This window comes from Gadus morhua, chromosome 19, assembly GCF_902167405.1.
Source record: "Gadus morhua chromosome 19, gadMor3.0, whole genome shotgun sequence".
NCBI lineage: Eukaryota > Metazoa > Chordata > Actinopteri > Gadiformes > Gadidae > Gadus > Gadus morhua.
The window spans coordinates 11,735,597-11,748,096 of NC_044066.1; positions in this window are offsets into that span (position 1 = coordinate 11,735,597).

The window sequence follows — 12,500 nt, forward strand, 5'->3', positions numbered from 1 at the left end:
CCTCCAACACCACCAGCTCCCTGCTTAAGACGCTCTAATCAGGCCTGCCACCACCGCCTCCTCCACCACCCCCATCCCATCGCTCTCTCCCCCCCCCCCCCCCCCCCCCCCCCCCCCCCCCCTCCCTCCCAAGATTGCCTCCCTAGTCCGTGATGGCACTCCTTCGACCCTCTCTGGGTCCAGGATTGCGTTTGCTTTACATTTCTTGAAACTGAAGGACACTGAATGCATTTGGGTGAATAAATAGATATTCGAATACAGTGCGTCTAACACAATGCGTTCTTTGTAGCGTTTGTACACAACAACCTGCAAGATGCACAGGGCGTCCACATTCAGAAGGTAGAGGAGAAGATAAGCTCGAAATAAAGACAACTTATGATGTTGGCAAGGGAGGGGGTGAGGGAGGGAGGGAGGGGGAGAGAGAGAGAGAGAGAGAGAGAGAGAGAGAATGACAGAAAGAGAGAGAGAGAGAGAGAGAGAGAGAGAGAGAGAGAGAGAGAGAGAGAGAGAATGACAGAAAGAGAGAGAGAGACAGACAGAGAGAGACTGAACACAACTATCTATCGAGTACAATGAATGCAAATGTTGATTAGTTCATCCACCCCCTTTCCCCTCAATATAATCTTTCACAGCCAAAGTCGCACTTTTCGCCTTAATTACCGGGTATCTATGATCCAGGGTCCCAGGTTGCCGCCGGCAACACACACACACACACACACACACATAGAGAACACAGCCCATCAGCATTAAACCTTTGATAATTAGGCGGACAAAATGAACTTTCATGCTTTTCTTTGCGAGCGGCCGCAGATCTGGGCGAGGTAATTGCCGCGGTTGTAATTAAAAGACCCAATCATTCCAAATGCCTTTGGATTTTTTCTCCTGCCGTTCTCTCACCGAAAGAACAGGAGAAATTAGACCCTAATCCTCAGCACTGTCAGCGCCCCATTCCCCCCCCCTCCCTCTCCCTTTCCCTCCCCCAGCAACCCCCCCCCCCTCCTCCTATACATCCCCCTTTAACTGCATCGTCTTAGCTCTTACTTAAAGTCACACACACACACACACCTATACACACACACCTGCTGACACACACACAAACTGACACACTCTCCGACACAATATTTCCGGGGACCGCAATTGTCACTAAATAGACAATCCCCTTTTTTTCCCCTGCTCTTCCTCGTGGTCTTTGTGCTCTTCACCTCTTCCTGCCACCGAGAGAAGTATAATATAATATAGAGACTATTATGTGCTCTAAAAGTCATTACCGCCTTTGAAATGGGAATCTCAGGGAAGGCCTGTTTTAAACAGAGGCTCTCCCACAATGTGCCGGGGCCTGGATGTGGGGGGGGCGGCGGGCGGGCGGGCGGGTGTGTGTGTGTGGAGTGTCCATTTTGGGGGGAGAGTGAGGGTCGTGGCATGCAATTAAGGGCAGAATGGATTAGTTCCCCCCCCCCCCCCCATCCTTTAATAAAAGTTATTGAAACACAATGACGGGGAGTGAGAGAGAGAGAGAAAAGAGAGAGACTCTTCCCTTTAACCCCCCCACCACCAATCAGCCCTTTTTATGCACATCATCTTTATTGACGGCCTCCCTCTCCCTGGTAAAGCTCCTCGCTCTCACGCTCTCCCCCCCCCCCCCCCCCCCCCCCCCCACCGTACTCACACACACGCTCTGGAAGTGACACTTTTTGCATTTCACGCCATCAGGCTCTGAGGCAAGTTCTGGCCCCCGCTCGAGGAGAGAGAGAGAGAGAGAGAGAGAGAGAGAGAGAGAGAGAGAGAGAGAGAGAGAGAGAGAGAGAGAGAGAGAGAGAGAGAGAGAGAGAGAGAGAGAGAACGCTTATAGCCTTTTCAGGTCGTGGGGTGGGGGGGGATTTAGCAGGAGTACAAAGATGTCAGAGGGAGGTGGGAGAAGGGGAGGAGGGGGAGGCGTTGCTTGTGTCTCTCGCACTGCGACGGCTATTCTCTGGCGCTCAGGCGTCACCCCCGAGTCACACACAATCCCCAAAGTTTGGGGAGTTGACACGGGAAATGAGTTGGCCAACTGTATTTGCAAGGCTCTCCAGAAAACAGCTGCCGTGGTTGGTTTAAGAAAATGAGAAAAGTGAAAGTCTGCCGCAGTGTGTGTGTGTGTGTGTGTGTGTGTGTGTGTGTGTGTGTGTGTGTGAGCGGTAAGTATGTGTGTATCCCTCCCTCTCTCTTTACAGCACCCAGTGATGATTTGTTTTGTTTAGGTGAAGGCAACCTGACTGCAAGCCATTACCCACACCACCACCTCCACCACCTCCACCACCACCTCCACCACCTCCACCACCACCACCACCTCCATCACCAGCGTGTTATCCTCCTCGTGACTCTGACACCACCGAGCATCATAAAGTACACCTTTAAGCAACCGGGGATGTGGGGGGAGTTGGCAAAAATTAGCACTAACCCGCGAGGCTGCTTGATGATCCTCAGAGGGGAGAGGGGAGAACGGCTAATATCTTCCCGGCGTAACCTCGCAACGCAGGGGGGCTTACGATTAAACACCCGGCATATATTAAATTAAAACCCGACCCGTACCCCCCTATCCCCGACTCTCTCTCTCACTCTCTCTCTCTCCTTCTCTTCGCCCCCCTGCTCACCTCCTGAAAGAACAGGTGAACTAAATCAAAGAGGAATCCGTTTAATCGTCACAGGTGAAGACGCAGCGCCGTGGCGGCGGCGGCGGCGGCGGCCGTGATTACGGGCGGCTTCGGGAACGGGATCCGGCGGCGGCGAGGGTTAATCCATACACACCCGCCCCCCCGCCATGAATGGAAAAGCTTGTCTGATCCCCATCGAAATCTCCCCCCGCAATGAATGATTGGAGTCAAAGGCGTCGCCAGGGAGCGGAAGACACAAAAACAGAAGAAGAAGAAGAAGAAGAAGAAGAAGAAGAAGAAGAAGAAGAAGAAGAAGAAGGGTGTCTCCGGTTTTTGTTCAGCTTCTTCATCTTTCGGGGTTGGAGGTGCAGCCGATGGTGTCATCAGCCTTCCCTACGAGCGATGGGATGCGTGTGCAGTAACTAGGCTGATTGTTTTGTATGGTAGAATTTGTACAGCGCAAGAGGCAGAGAAAAAAATGCATCTGTTGCACGCAACACACACTCACACACACACACAGGCTTTATGTGCAAATGGGTGCGTTTCGGTGCATGTGTACTCTTTGGCAAATGTGACCATCTGAAACACACACACACAGAAAGCAATTGACACACACACGCGCACACACACTAGAAAAAAACACAATTCACCCACACAGACACACACTCACACACATACAGCTCCTCCATCACTCCTGCCATGGCCCTTCATCGCGGCAGCGCAGCCTAATCACTCACGCTGTATCCTAACCAAAACAAAATGGTGCCGACCAGTAGCTTTTAGCGCTGTTTACACTCCTAACTCCCCCGCCCCGCTAAACCTCCCTCCTCCTCCCTCTCTCGCCTCCTACTCCCACACGTAGCGTCTTGCGGCGCGACCGTGGCGGGTGATTAATTTGGGCTGCGCGCAGACAGGTAAACACAGGCCTATTTACACGGCTTAACCGGCCCGCCATATTTATACTCGGCAGGACTAAGCTTCAGATAGAATATCCTCAAACCTCCCATCTGTTTATTTTCTCGGACTCGCTCCTCGAAGGCGGCTCCGTTCTGCTACAACCCTGTTTCCCTCTCAAACCTTCGACTCCCCCCCCCCCTCCTGGCCTCCTCCCCACTCCCACCATACAACCCCACAGACCCTGACCGCACTCTTCTGCCTGTTGCGCTCACTTTTTTTCCTTTGTTTGCAGTTATGGTGTTTGTCTCTCTCACGCGCTCTCTGGTCTTTGCCTTCCAGGTCAGTTTGTTTTGATCAGAATCCCCATTTTTTATTTTTTCCTTACTAAAATCCTTCCTGACCTTATGTCGGCATGGCTGGCGACAACAGAACACATCGTGTCTCTCCGTCTGGTCTGAAGACTAGTCCGCTCTAGAGGGAAGAGATATCTGGTTATTCTGGGTGGGTTGAGAAGGCCAAAGGCCAAAGGCTTGACTTCAGTCATGTCTCACTTTCCCTTCTTCTGCCACTTTCCTCTAATGTGATTTATTTGACAGTTTTTTTTTGGTGCGGAAAAAATCTTGCCAATCCGGTTTGGTGGCTGCAGTCAAAGCGAGAGCTCACACCTCAACAGACTCAGAACTCTCCCTGTTTCCACGTGCCGTGCCAGGAGATGACCACGCTGCGTGGATGCGCTTTAAAGGGTGTTGTGGGGGTGGGCCGCATTTCCTTGACCGGTTCAACAGAGGACACACAGCTGGTATTGTCGAATCTGAAACACCCTTCTGTGAGTCAGGGGATTCACGCAAAGGTGTCCTCTCACTTAAAGCTGCTGTAGGTATGATTCGAGAGTTATAAAGAGCCGGCAGAAAAGAGAAGAGGGTACGATTTTGAAACCAAAAAAGCACAAAAAACTTCAAGCCAGAAGCAATCTTAAATCTAAGTTGACTCAGGCGCAGTCAACTTGAAATCCTTGTTCTCACAGCACATTTCACTCACTAATAGCTGATGGCGATGCCATTTCTAAAAAATGACATCCAAATGATAGCTCATAAATTGGCCTAACAGCACCATTAACTAAGAAGTGACCCATTGCAGCACTATGTGGATATGATATAGATCCCTGACCCCATCACATGACCCTCCCTGCTCCGTTGCCTCATTCCGGTTTTACCTGTGAGCACAGGTGCCTCTCAAGCCATACCTGGCATTCTTGCTGAGCACAATTGAGACACACACACACACACACACACACACACACACACACACACACACACACACACACACACACACACACACACACACACACACACACACACACACCCTGTTCTCAACGGAGCACATGGAAATCAGGTCATAGGTGAGCGAGCGAGAGAAGGCAAGGGCCTTTCACGTGGTTTTTACTGTAGTCTGCTTCCTGATGATACCTGATGATAATGTCTACCCATGCTAACTTTCCACGATTGTTTATGTCCATTAGGTTTAGCCATCCATCTTCTGAAGCGCACCCTCATACGCCCTTTAAAGACATCCGACAACTTGTTGTACATGTATTGCAGACACAAAAAGAGGACGAATGCTTTACGTATAGGAGCACTCCCCCCTCCCCCACTCAAATACACATACCAGGAGTTTTTTCAAAACACCCTTCTGTGGGATTATTTTGCCTGTTTATCGGCGGGGAATACGTCTTCTCTCGTTCCGTAGCGCAGTACCGCAGCCGTACCCAGCTGCAAGGTCAGGGGAAAGACAGAGGGCGGTTGGGACGTGATGCACTGCACATTCACTGTGTGTTGAAGATGGATTCAGGTGCGGCAGCCAAAAAGAGCTGGGCGACCGCGATACAGCGGGAATCTCTGTCCTCGTCACCTCCGTTACATCGGCGTCTTCCTCTGTTCAACGGGGTCATCTCTGTGGTCAGTCGTCCTCGTTGCCCTGGACGATGTCACTGCTGTCAAAGCAGTTGTCTGCATGATGTTCATCCATCAAGGGTTGCATGTGCAGCCTCAGCCCCGTCACTCTTAATATTTCATCTTGTAGCCATCATCTCCACACCGAGATCATCATCATCATCGTCTTGAGCCCTTATCACTACCATAACTAATAACACAAATATAAGTTGTTCACATTGTTGCTTCATTATCCCCATGACTACCATCGTCATCACCACCCCATCTACCATAATCAACACCACCTGATGCGTCACCACCATGACCACGTACTTTTTTGTTCAAACTTCAGCTGTCTTCCGTTATTTCCATGACAACCTCATCCCCATCACCACCACACCTTCACCTCTTCAGGACAATCGTCTTTTATCATCATCTCCATCATCACCGAAACGTCGCGTCATTACCATGACGACGCCATCGTCATCATCTCTTCTCGTCAATGTTCGTTTTTGTTTGAGCTTCTGCAGTCTTCAATCATCATCACCGTCAAGGTCATTACCGGGACAACCTCATCTTCGTCATATCTTCAAGATTCCTCAGCACACACTTCTGCACGCGTCCTCCATCAACACCATCATCTCCGACAACACCAAACCGCTCATTACCGCGACAACCTCATCCCCATGACTGCCATCAACCACCACAGCCAGCCGTCATCATTACCCTTATCGTTTACAGTCCGTTATGGGACCACCGCAATGTCCCGGGGAGGGGCTTGGGTGGAGCGGGGCGGGGTGGGGTTGAGGGGATGGGGATGAGGGGCGGGCACTCTGCTGCTCTGTATGCACACACACGGTGGTGAGTTACCATCCTTCACAGCTAGGACTCTAATCAGCCCCGCCACTGACAATGTAATTATGGAAGTGTCCGACCACAGTCACTGGCCGGGGGAATTCTAATTATTTACAAGGCCACTGAGGAGACGGTGGCGGCTCCTCTGACACACACACACACGCACGCACACACACGCACACGCACACGCACACACACAGTAAGATAAGGGCCAGGTCGGCCACAACAGTTTTGTGAAATGAAATGCAAAATAAAATTGAAGAGAAAGAGAGAGAGAGAGAGAGAGAGAGAGAGAGAGAGAGAGAGAGAGATGGAGAGAGAGAGATGGAGAGAGAGAGGGTAAAATGGTTGAACAGTAAGCCACACACGCCCACACTCACACACACCTGTGGTGTAGATCCTCTGCAATCCAAACGGGGTATCACGCCATCTCTCTTATCAACATATCTGTGTGCGTGTGTCTGTGAGTTTGAATGTTGAGCGCAGTACAAACACAAATCAAATCACACCCTAGCTTCTTCGGGATGCATTACTGTATGAAGAGCGTAATGCTGAGGAGCGTGTGTGTGTGTGGGGAGGGGGTGTATTGGAGATAAGGATAAGGATCTGATGTAGATTGTCTCTGTCTCACGGTGTTGAACAGCTAATCTCTCTAGCTAGCGTGGGTCAAGAGAGGATATTAGAAGAAGGAAGGAAGGTAGGAAGGAAGGGAGCGTCCTACAACTTCCTGTCACGTCTCATTGGCTCGCCGTTTTTGAAACGACAGCAGCCAAACTGTTTCAGATGCAGCATCTGATCTGAGAGAACCCATAGAGTCCGGCCATTCCACGGTGAACTGCTGCAGGGACACAAAGTCAAAGCAGGAAATGTACTGAAAAAGTTCAAAAATCTCTGGTGAAACAGCAGGGAAAGTAGTCAAGATCTCTGTCAGTCTCTCTCTCTCTCTCTCTCTCTCTTATGAACCTGTTTCCCCATAATAACACTCCAATCCTGTCCCAGACAGCCTTCCTACCCAACATCCCCCTCTGCTCACCTCTCCTTGCATCGCCTCCACCCCATCTCTGTTTTTATAATAAATAAATATATATATATAATAAAATATATGGGTCTCTCCAAGATGAAAAATAGTTTGCTTTTGTTTATTTGCAGCCGATGCAAATGCGAGCACGCGGCTAGGATTAGCCAGTTCTCCATCTCTGTACTGATAGCGCCTGTAAGAAAGAGGGGATTTTTATGCAAAAACGATCTTTCCTTCCCTGTGCTATGACAATTGCAATGCATCACTTCATAGACAGTTTTTAATCTTTTTCAAACCGACCACACTTTGAACTGCTGGGGAGGCGAGATATACAACTGCGGGTATATATATGCGTGTGTATGTGTGTGTTTGTTCTGTGGTTGTGTGTGTGTTAGCGAGAGTGCGTACTTTTGCGTACGTGCTGTATGTGTTTTCCTGTGATTAATCTTTGGAGTCGGTTTAAGCACACTGCTGACACAGCACAGATCTCTCTCTCTCTCTCTCTCTCTCTCTCTCTCTCTCTCTCTCTCTCTCTCTCTCTCTCTCTCTCTCTCTCTCTCTCTCTCTCTCTCTCTCTCTCTCTCTCTCTCTCTCTCTCTCTCTCTCTCTCTCTCTCTCTCTCTCTGCGCCCTTGGATTTAGCTTTGAATCACAAAAAGTTTTGCGACTAATTCTTCTTTCAGTCTGTTGTTTCTCCGTTATTTCGCCGGCCGGGTTTGCCCTCCACGGCGACAGCTATTCGAACAACTGTAAACGTGTACGGCAAGCATATTAGCATTGGACCAATGTATAATGGATGTGGTGTGGCCTCACAGAAGTGGTACCACTCAGAGAAAACAACCCTAAAGCTTGTTTTATTTGTCCCCCCAACTATGATCAGTTGCTCAAGCTAAGATGTAATGTAATGATTAACCATATCTCTCACTTGTACTATACAGTAAAGTATATAGCTTACACTTGTTTTTTGGCTTCACGAAAGGTCGGTTCTATCGTCTCTTTGTGCGTACAGAATGTTTTGTTTAATATTAATCCCGGAGCGAAAAAGCCAAAGCACTTTCCGTCTTGCGCGCAATCCCCTTTTTTCAGTTCAAATCGTTGATTGTCTCGTAAGTCATTCATTCAAAAAGTCCACCATTATTTCCCAACTGCGACTATCTGCTACATGCTACGATAGCACAGCAGTAATTAAAGATATGCGCATGTTTGCCTGGAGTGTTTCAGACAGAGATAAATACTGTCTGTTCGCTACACTTCCTTTGATTCCATTTTATTTTGTCCGACATCAAACTGTCAAGCTGTCGAAAAAAAAAAAAAGACGAAATCTGAATGCAAAAAAAAAGGAAGAGAAAAATCCTTAACATTCAAGACGTCATCTGAACACGCCCTGCCGCCATCGCTCACACGGACAAGATACGGGCAAAACTCGCCTTTTTCCTCTCTTTTGCGTTTTCCCCGGTTATGATTTATATTTTGGGGGGGGGTGGGGGCGGGGGAATGAATGTCTGACTGACTACACAATTACCAAAGTGTATGGGCATGTAGCGGCATATCATCAGGACAGCCGCGCGGACGGGGTTTTACAAATGAAATAACGCTAGCCTGTTTATCTTTTCTCTCCCGCGCGAGCGTCCCGTTGAACGCGGCGGGCTGGCGCGGGTTAGATACCAACAGGACCGCTTACAAAGGCGAGATAAACCCTTAAAGACAGTTTCCCTTTTTTCCCTCCATTTTTTTTTTATACTCATCCAATTTTAATAAGCCTCTTCGCAGACACGCAGGTATTCACCGGGACGTTGCCGACGGCGTGCAGGTAAACACATCCGTTTTGTAAGCTCTTTGCCGAGATCGTCATCATCACACGCATGCACACGCACACACACACACACACACACACACACACACACACACACACACACACACACACACACACACACACACACACACACACACACGTACAGACACACACTCACAGAAACACGCAGGAGAAAAAGGCCCTCAAACCAGTGGCATGACATGTATTCTCAACATGTCAGGGTGACAAAAAGATACACCGGGAATAATAGAATAACAGATACATATTCCCCCCCCAAAACGCACCTCACCTCTCTCCCTCTCTCTCCCCCTTTCTTCCTCTTCTCTCTCTCCCCCACTTTCTTCCTCTCCTTCTCCCCGTTCTCCCGACTCATCGGGCTTGTGACACCTTGGCTAAACGATGAAAAGAAAAAAAAAGAACACTTCACTTCCGTCTCAGAGTTCCCCCCCACCCCCCCCCCCCCCCCCCCCCTCCCTCTCATCCGGGCCCCCACACTGACAGAATCCTGGGCTCCTGAGCACCCCATTTTTCCTTTCGTCTCCTCTCCCCATTCTCTTCTCGAGTGACACCTAGCATTCTCGCGGCGGTTTGGCGAGGAAAAAGGGGATTTTAATCACAAGCCTCATTACGGCTAAGCGGGAGAAATAATAATAATAAAAAAAGACAGAGAGAAAGGAGCTCAACCCGCCGCGCTGACACAAAGACGCGGCCTAAAAGGGATTTTGCCGCTGAAGAAAAAACGAAAACGCTTGTCTCGCGGCGGCGGTTGACTCCGCGAGCCCCCCCCCCCCCCCCCTGACACGTTGACACGCCGGTGTGTGTGTGTGTGTGTGTGTGTGTGTGTGTGTGTGTGTGTGTCTGTGTGTGTGTGTGTGTGTGTGGAGACCACCTGAAAGACCCTCAAAGACCTGAATGGCACCGACGACACCTGCGCCCCGGCTAAGGAGGGATTAAGGTGTCGACGTGCACAATTGCTCATGGGTACGTTTGTAAAGGCAATGAGGAGGTGTGTGTGTGTATGTGTGTGTGTGTCTGGGTGTGTGTAGGAAGAAGGAGGGCTCAGTGTTCTTTTGACTCATCACTGACACTGATACACACTCGCGCACACACAAACATCATTCATTTTGTTGTTCGCTCTCTGACATCCGCCATTGTGAAACCTTTCTATTTCTATTTATTTATCGTCAACACAAGTCAATATGGAATTAGGAGTGGAAATAGAAAAAGGCGAAAAGGTTATTGAAAAATATTCATACGCACACACACACCTTTAGGGTCTCTAAGGAAGGAAGGGGGGTGGTAGGGAAAAATAAACATTTTTCAGTTACAGTTTTTCCTTTTTGGGAATGGATTATTTGTGCCTGGAGACAGTGCCAGAGATTTGTTCTTTTTGGCTGGTTCTTTTCTAGGAAGATGTGTAGGGGGACTCTAGGTTGAGATGGGTTGCAGGTGATACAAAGCTACGACGCTGGGAACCTACCCAGGAGCCTTCCATAGCCTTTTACTTTGAAGTCCTGAGCTGTGGAACAGGTGAAGAGCTATGTTTGGCAAAAAAGATTGCCTGTCTATTATTATCGTTATTATTTGTATTCTCACTAAAGAACAGTAAATATCTTTCTTCACTTATGTAGATGTAACCCTGAATTTCGACAAATATCGCTAACTTACTTCCAATACACCAAATGCCCCAAATCCATCCACTATTATATCTAATAATATTTCACCCGTTCTGCATATTTCTCTTATAACCTTCACATCAAATCAATGTGAAGCAATTGCCGACATTTCACGTCACTAAGTCGAGTATTAAGAAGTTGTTTTTGACCTCCATCTCGTTTGCAAGAGTTCACATGCATTCTAAGGTTCATAAGTGTACACTAAGATTATTTCTGATATATGTAAACAGTGAAATATTGACTTAACATATACATTCTGGATGCATTCAGTTTTCTTTCTCTAACAGATGCTCTGTCGTCAAAGCTCTGTCGTCTGAGCATTAAAAAGTAAAAATTAGGACGAAAAGTGGGGAATCAAAGTCAGGCCTCAAACTGAGTAAGCAAACTGAGGCCTCAAAGTGAGGACGTAAAGTGAAGTCTGAAAGTGATGACTCAAAGTGAGAACTCAAAATGGGGACTTAAAGTGAGGACCCAATGTGAGGACTTAAAGTGAGAACTCATAGTGAGGACTCAAAGTTGGGACTCAAAGACAGGACTCAAAGTGAGGACTCAAAGTGAGGACTCATAGTGAGGACTCAAAGTTGGGACTCAAAGAGAGGACTCAAAGTGGTGACCGTAAGGTGGTTGCCTTGAGGTAGCCTCTACCTTCAGATGACCATCGTTAAAGACACAACACTCTCAGCAGCTCGGGGAGTGTCCCGTTCACTCTGAGACCCCCAGCATCACCTTCCCACCATTTTCACTCGTCCCCGCCTTCTCCGCTCCTCGCTTCAGATCGCAACTCTTTGAGCTCAACGTCGGGCGCGGGGGGGGGGGGGGGGGGGGGGGGGGGGGGGGGGGAGGTGGTGGCGGTTGTGGTGGGGAGTGACGACCCCTCTGAAATGTCCCAAGAGGATATTCAAGTATTGCACCAAAGTGTGTGTGACAGCAAGTGTGTTTCGCATTGTATGTGGGGGTACCTCCAATGCACGTGATCACGCACACACACACACACACACACACACACACACACACACACACACACACACTCTTCTACTGTCTCAGGCCTGCCACCAAGATGTACCTCTCAGTAATGTCTGTGTCTTGCTGATTGTGTGTGTGTGTGTGTGTGTGTGAGTGTGTGTGTGTGTGTCCTGCTTGAATGAACTGTGAGTGGGGGGAGGTTGGGTGGGTGTGTGTGTGTGTGGGGGGGGGGAGGGGGTCGGGGGGGCAGCGGAGGGCTCTTAGCGTGGAATGTGAGGGACGTTATATAAACACATTACCGTCAGTACCGACGCACAGTCGCAACGAGCTGCTGGCGCCAGCGTTGGCCGCATTAGCACACATTTTTATAACACACACACACACACACACGCACGCACATGAGGAAGGAGCGGGACAAGGCCGAGGGGAGGAAGGGATGTGGGACCGCCATAGACTAGTGCCCCCCCCCCCCCCCCCCCACCCCCTTATAGGCTTTGATGCCTGACACACAAACACACACACACACACATACATACAAACACACACACACACATATGCGCTAACTTCACTTGCACTTCAAACAATCCTTCAAGAAATGTAGAGAAGTGATCCATAGACTATAACGTACTATGGCTGTCAGTGACTAAAGATCTGATCATTGGGACAGTCTAGAGATATATGTGATTGAGAGCGAGCCATGCACCCTCAGAGTGCACACGCA